This window comes from Durio zibethinus, chromosome 4 (assembly GCF_047325235.1).
Source record: "Durio zibethinus cultivar Kanyao isolate XHJ-2024 chromosome 4, ASM4732523v1, whole genome shotgun sequence".
NCBI lineage: Eukaryota > Viridiplantae > Streptophyta > Magnoliopsida > Malvales > Malvaceae > Durio > Durio zibethinus.
The window spans coordinates 7,710,005-7,717,833 of NC_143165.1; the positions used below are offsets into that span (position 1 = coordinate 7,710,005).

Genomic DNA, 7,829 nt, shown 5'->3' on the forward strand with positions numbered 1-7,829 from the left:
GATAAAAAAAAAAGCCATTAATCAGGGATATATAGTACCGTTTATGTCTATAAACGCCACAAAAGATTTTCAATATCAATTAAAATGAAAATTATCAAATTTTTTTAATCAATTACTGGCGTCTTTTCCATTAAACTCAGCTATTTACTAATCTTTGTGGCATTTACGTACTAAAAAGCCATAAAATAATTAAAATAATTTCTAACTCTTATACATATTTAGTGGCGTTTACTATAGTATACAACCTTCAATGGCGTTTGTGTACGAAAACACCACCATATACACCCTTTAGTGGTGTTTAAATCAGCAAGCATCGTATCGTTGAGTTCACCTAAATTTCATCAAGTCCTCTTTCTGTTTACTCAGAAGCATTCAGCCAAAGGTATTTTTACACAAACAGTTCCCCCTCCATCGAGCTTCTTTTTTTGTTCGGTCTCATTCGCCGATGAGTTTGCTGTTCAATTTCCTTTTCCGATAGTGGCTCTTTGGTTGGATTTCTTTCTCTGCTGGTGGCTCTTCGGTTGGATTTCCTTCTCCGTTCAATCTCCTTCTTGGCCGACAGGTTTCCATTTTTCTCATGTATATAAATATATATATTTTTAGTAGTTTTTCTTGAAACGTGCTATCCAATTCCAATATCTAGTCATTATTACTCTTCATTTTGGGCTCTCCATTATCTTTCTTTTCTAATATGGGATTCTCACTTTCTAATTTGAAATTATAGCAAAAATATCATCATTTTTAATTGCTTTTTCACATCATCACATTCTCAATAAAATCAAAATAAATGCTTCATTTGGGATCAAATATTTAAAGCTTTGCCTCCTTTAATTTCACCTTATTTTGATAGAAACTTAAAATATTCACATTGTATTTCTCAATTAACTCACTTTCCAGTTAAAGGCTAGAAAAAGGGAAAAAATTGGATTGAATAGAAAACTAATGAAGTTTTTTAACCCTAACAATACAGTATAAATGTAACCACAAGATTTCTTGACAACTTATACCTTAAGGTCCATTTGGATAGGCGGTGAGTTTAACTCCGGTAAGATTAAAAACAGTAGTAGTAATAATAGTAAAATTAATTATTATAACGGTGAAATTAAAATTAATGATAAAAATATATGTTTGAATACAAATACAGTGATGGTGGTAAAATGAATTTTAATAAGATAAAAAATGATTATTAAAGATATTAGTTTAAATATTATATATAACAAAAATTTTAAACTACTGATAAAATTAATAAATAATTAAAAATTAATAAAAACAATAATATATCAAATAATAATTTTTATTATTAAATTAAAATTATTTCAAAATTTTAAATAAAAATTAAAAGAGAAAAGAAAATAATTAAATCATAGGAATGATTTTGTATTTACAATAAAAACTAAAGGATAAAAAAGGAAAAAGAAAAACGAAAGAAAGCCCAATTGGCCACCGAACCAAAATTGGCCAGTGAAAAACTGGTATCAATCGTGTTGTGACAATGAAAACCAAATGAAAATTTTTACACTGTACAGTGAGATTGGCACAAACTCCAATTGTAATCGGGGGTCCAGCGAATTCCAAATGGACCCTTAGAAAGATTGACTTTGACATATATGATCAAATTCTGACCTTATTGTCCAAAGGCTCTACTTGGTAGAAAGATGAAAAGAGATGAGAATAAAAAATTTGTTAATCCAAAAGTTAAAAGTCATGATCACTTTTTTACTTTGTAGCTTAATCATTAGATTAAAAAAAATTTTTCATCTTCGTCTTTTTCTATTCTTCCTGCTAAGAGCAAGTTTAAGTTGCACTCTTGTCAATTCAATTATTTCCAATAGGCCATCATGACATATATGTGATTACTAGATGTTATATGTGACAAACCCACATTGGACGTTGACTAATGTCTCAATTTTTTCACAATTAACATGGAAAGATGTTAAGCTACATCACTAGTGATCTTTGTATAACATCCTTCCACTATTTCCTTATACTCTTTCCTCAAATAAATTTACAATATGTCATTCTCTTTGTTGAAAGGTTCTACTGCTGAAATGCTCAACTAGATCTAAACATACACTCCATCAAGATGAGATTTGCAACATCAGTTAATGAAACTTCAAAACATCGTTAATGTGTAGGCTTCAAAACATGGATAGCTGATATTATTATCAATTAGCATGGGAAACTCGCTATTGCTGTTGGGACAGCAGGCAAAGAATGTGCTCATTTTAGGAATGGGGGCTGCAAATGAAGTTCTATTTTCACTTAAAATTTTCTAACAAGAGAGAGAAAGATCATATGAATCAATCTATAGCACAATAATCTCCAATGATAACAATTTGTTCTCCAGACTTTGCATTAAAAAGATGCATCAGACATGATGAGTATAGCATATATCTAATAAAGAAATACATTACAGTCAGTGATAAGTATAGCTATGTTTTGCATTAAAAGCTACTAACCAAAATTCACCCAAGTGTGGAAATAGTCCTTGGGAACCTAAAACCTCAATCCTATTGCCTGCAACCATAAAATAATCATGGAAATGAATCTGTTGACCATGCATAACCAGTAATTAGTATTTTTGTACTACTAACAGTGAGTGAATGCCTTCACACATCTAAAAACATGACATGAAATATGTTAATTTGATATATATGAGTTTTGATCCTTATCAATAAATATGAATTTCAATGCTTCTATAGGTGATCATAGTAGTAATGAGGATTATCATATGACTTAACCTATTCTAAGAGAAGTCCGATGCATCTTTTCTCTTCCCAGCCAAAACTTCACGGCATAAGACTTAACCATTCCGTACTGATAATTGAGTTATGCAAGAGGAACATATGTGGAACAATAGGCAATTTAGAATATATGCATTAACAGGACCATAGTTTATTGCACATTACTGAAAAGGGCTAAGAGGAAACAACCAAATGACAAGAGAGAATGAAGCATTTCAATATTCCAGTCTCAACCAAATGACAGAGAGAAAGACATGTTATTGCCTACAAAAATCAATATTTGAAAGTTAATTTTTTTGAAAAATAAAATAAAATATCACTAAATGAACAAGTTCACTTACACTTGTGCAAATTTTATATCAGCATCACTATGGTCATCACGTCTCCCGGCAGCATCACCAACATAAAAAGATCTACAAGACAGACAATCAGAGCTTCTATCAGTCAGCATTCCTGTGTAAAAGTGATATTAACAAATCCTTAAGCACTCAGATCATACTATTATACTCAAAAATTTCTCAAATCACTATCAGTAACTAAAAGCAAACTACTTAAAAGCTCAGAATAGTGAAACAAGATAAAAAAGAAAAGGAAAATAACTTATCCATATCAATTGGAATGCCAGCATTGAAGTGTTTCTCCATAATGTGCGACATCCCGGGATTAAGTTTATGGAAACGATCATCTGCTTTACCGCCAACACTGTCTACCCCACGAGGTATATAAACCTGCACTTATATATATAAAAAAAAAAGGTGAAGACCTTTCAAATTCATTGTATTATTATATTATGTAGAGCAATGTAGACACATTCCACAATCATTTAAAAAAAAGTATAAAAAAGCAAGCAAAAAGACTATGACCAGATGTTTATTATAGATGATTCTATCATTACAGAGATCAACATGGTGATTTGTCTTTATTGTTCAGATAGCATCATACCTTATGGTGTGACCACGAAATTTTTTCAAATACCAAAGAATGATGGCTAAAGAGTAAGCTGTTTTATTGATAAACCATTTAAAATGTTTATTAAAGAACCCAGGGGATCTCAATGTCTGGATGTCCACATTAATACTTTTTTTTTTTTGCTAGAAATTTTATACAGCACATTTGTTCAACTCAAATAAGCCTTAATCTCAAAGGGTGGCTAGATGAATGCATTTTCCCTACTCTGCTCAGTGATGTGTTCCATCTTCTAAAAGATTTGAGCAGCAACTTGATAAACAAAATTTAACACCATTTAGAGCAGTTATTTTTTAACTTGATAAACAAAATTTAACACCATCGATGCGGACTGCGAGCAATGTCTGGATGTAGACTGGGAGCAATTACTTCACGAAGCATCATCATGCTAATCAATTCAGAATTAGGATAAGTTCAGCACCAGAAATGATTTGACAGTTATTGCTGCTGAGAAGTCAAAATAGATTGGAAACACTTGCTTTTTATACAGGAATAACAAAAGGTTAATAAAGGTAGCAAACCGAACCTGCATGGAACCTTTACTTGCTTAATGAAATTGTTGAGACGTCCAATTTTTGAGTCAACAGCCACCTGTCTTTTATTCTTCCAACCATCAATATTGGATTCATTCGTAAAGATTACGTAATTATTGAACAAACAAAATTTTTAATAAAAAAAAAAACAAATGCACAACAATCATATTTTCTTATACAAAATAAACAAGCAGAAAGCTTTTAGAAGGAAAACAAGACCAGCTTATAGCCCCCTTCATAAAGACTTTGCAGCATCTCTGGCATAGAAGGATACATAAGGAGAAAGCATCTGCATCTATTCTGAAAAACAAGAGGTATATGTTATCAATTCCAAAAAATAATAATCTGCTACTTCAATTGACACCTACCGCACAGCATTTATGTTTGGGCATAGCAAGGTGGTAATGGCCATTCCCACATTTTATTTTATAGGCACTGTAGACACCCAATTTGGTCCAGGCCCGGATTAATTGGGCCTGATCCAAATGGGTAAGTCTGTATTTTTTTTTTCTCTTCATTTTATTTTTATTTTTTAATTTATTTTTATTTTGTATTTTACATTTTTATTTTATTTTTATTTTTATTATTATTTTACATATGTATATATATTTTTTTCTTTTCTTTTATTATTATTTTTTTTTATCTTAGATTTATGTATTTATTAATATGTATATATCTTTATTATTATTTTTTTCTTCTTCTTTTTTTTCCTGTTAATATTTATGTAATTATCTGTTATTTAATTTTAATTTATCTGTTAATTTTTTTGATTTATCTGATTTATTTTCATTTGATTTTTTCTTTTATTTTTATTATTTTTTTTATTTATCTGGCTGGAAATTGGATTGGGATTCAATCAGAAGAGTCCATGTTGGATTCAATGATTGAATCTCGATCTAAAGAGGAATTGGGATTGATCAGAAACTCTTGATCAATCCCTATAAAAGGGACCCTCTGGAACAGAACAAAAGACACAGAAAACCAATGAGCAAAAAGCTACTGATTTGAGAGAAAATAGGCGTATAGAAGAGTATAGAAGGCTAAAAAAAGGTTTAGAAGTGTTCTGGGAGTTAGCAGAAATTTTTTGAAGATTTTTGGTGATTTTTTTCTGGGAATTTCTGGAAAATTCCAGATTTCGGTTGAATTTTTTGACAAAAGTTGCATTTTTCGGTGAAAGTTCAACCAACTTTGAAGTTTTCGGCGAGCTGCCCAGTTTTCGGTGAAGGATCCCAGAAACCGAACAACTTTTCGATGAACTTTCGATGAAAAACCCAGATTTCGACGAAATTTTTCAGAATCCGATGAACATTCAACCAAAGTTCTTCGACCATTTAGAGAGAGGCGAGAGGAAAAAAGAAGAAGAGAGAGAGAGGGAAGGAGCTTTCTGTCGAAAAATAGAGGGAAGAGCCTTATATACCCTCCCAAAATGATGTCGTTTTTGCCTTAAGTGACCTAGAAGATCCGCGCGTTTTACCGAGATCCGACCTGACCCGAGCGTCGACCCGTTTCTTGACCCGCGCGTTTTCCCCCTCCGAGCCGATAGCCGAGCCGAGTCGAGCCGTACTCCGAGCCGTTCCAGGTTTTTTTTTTTTGAATTTTTTTATTTATTTACTTATTTGTTTTTTTTTATTTTTTTTATTTATTAGATTAGGTTTATTTAATATTCTTTTTGTCTTTATTTTATTTTTATTTTTGTTTTACTTTTCTTTATTTTATTTATTTTCATTTTTATTTTGTTTTATTATTCTATTTTCTTTAAATAAAAATAAAAAAAAATATTTTTGGAGAAAAGTTGAAAGTATCAATTTTCCTTGAAGAATCAAAGTTTCCAAAAATATTTTTGGGAAAAAGTTGAAAGTATCAATTTTCCTTAAAAATAAATTTTTTAAAAAGGGTTTTTGAGGAAAAGTTGAAAGTATCAATTTTTCTCGAAATTAAAAATTTTTGAAAAATAAATTTTTGAGGAAAAGTTGAAAGTATCAATTTTTCTTAAAAAATAAATTTTTGAGAAAAAATTGAAAGTATCAATTTTTCTCGAAATTAAAGCTTCAAAAGAATATTTTTTTGGGAAAAGTTGAAAGTATCAATTTTTCCTGCACGAAAACAATCATTTTTTTCTTCCTTTTTATTTTGATTTTGATTTTGATTTTGATTTTTCTTTAAATAATCCGACGATGGAGCCTCTGCAAGTGAAACAGTAGTTTTTCTTGCATACTCTTGAGGTGAGGAAATTTTCTCAATTTTCTGCTAAAAGTATTAGAGTCAATTGAGAATAATTTCCAATAGTTAATTACTTGGTAAAATTTTAAGGCTCATTAGATAACACAAATTTCAGCTGGTATCATCTTTTGATGGGCGTTGTGAGGGTGCTATAACCTTCCTCACACGTAATCGAACTCCCGAACCCTGTTCTGGTTAGTAGACCTGAACCTATTCTTTTAGGGATCCTTAAACTTAAGTGTTCCCTGAAAGGACAGATTCCTTAGGTGACCAATCGCACCTAGATAAAAAAGATTGGTGGCGACTCCCTTAAGTCAATGTCTAGCGATAAATCCCCGGATCTAGACGTTATGACAACTTGGCGACTCCGCTGGGGACTTTGAGAGTCAGGCCAGCAAATAATTTGTGTTATCCAAAAGCCTAATAAAATTAAACTTTTTTATATATATGTGTTATTATTCATTCATGTTTATTTACCTTGTTAATTATGTCATTCATATACATGTACATAACATGAGCTCTACACCCAAGCTCCGTCCCTCTAGGAGGAAATAAAATACCTATTGCTTTCGTGAGGTCTAATGCCTCCGCAGTGGCTAGCGAAATACTCCTACTCAAATTGAACCTTTTTTGCTTGAAGCCTGTAATGGGTAAGGATTAGGGTACCTTACTAGTCTATGATGGACAAGGATGTAAGGAGCAATTTGGGAACCTTTAGACTTTGACCTTAAAACCGCATATAGTGAACCTTAAGAGTGCCTAAACCTAGGATAGAGCCCTTTCTATCCAATGATAGATATACCCTGAAATTAAGACACGAAAAGGGTGTTTATCTAATCATTTTAATTGTTTAACTTTGTGTATCATTTTCATTGTCATATGTAACATTATGCATCAGCATCACTTTCATTTCATCCATAGAACTAACTATGTTGTTTGTCTGATTGTATGCATCTATATTATTTTCATGATCATGTTTTAACACAATCATTTGCATCCATTTCATATTAGATTTCATTCAGAAAAATGTACATTTCATTCATGCATCAAAGCATCATACATAAAGCATAGCATAGCATTTTTAATCAAAATTGTAGTGCTAAAGGTTCAAGGATAGCTCCGCCAAGTAACTCTACTCACCAATACAACACGAGCTCGAGCCAGGCAAATGGAACAAAAAAATTCCAATCGAGAGATTAGAGAAAGCTCAAGAGAAGTTAGAAGAAGAGTTGAATAAGATATTAGAGGCTTTGAACAAGCTAACCAAGGGGAAGGCAATAGAGGAGAATGCTAGCCAAATGGAGGAGGATGACCCATTGTGCCCTCCTGGTTTCGAGCCACATCAAGCCTAATCTGTACAATGTCT

General features: G+C 31.7%; 1 pseudogene; it reads right to left on the reverse strand.

The window, feature by feature from the left end:
- Positions 1 to 2,454: 2,454 nt before the first annotated feature.
- Positions 2,455 to 4,724, reverse strand: LOC149519078 (polynucleotide 3'-phosphatase ZDP-like; annotated as a pseudogene).
- Positions 4,725 to 7,829: the final 3,105 nt, after the last annotated feature.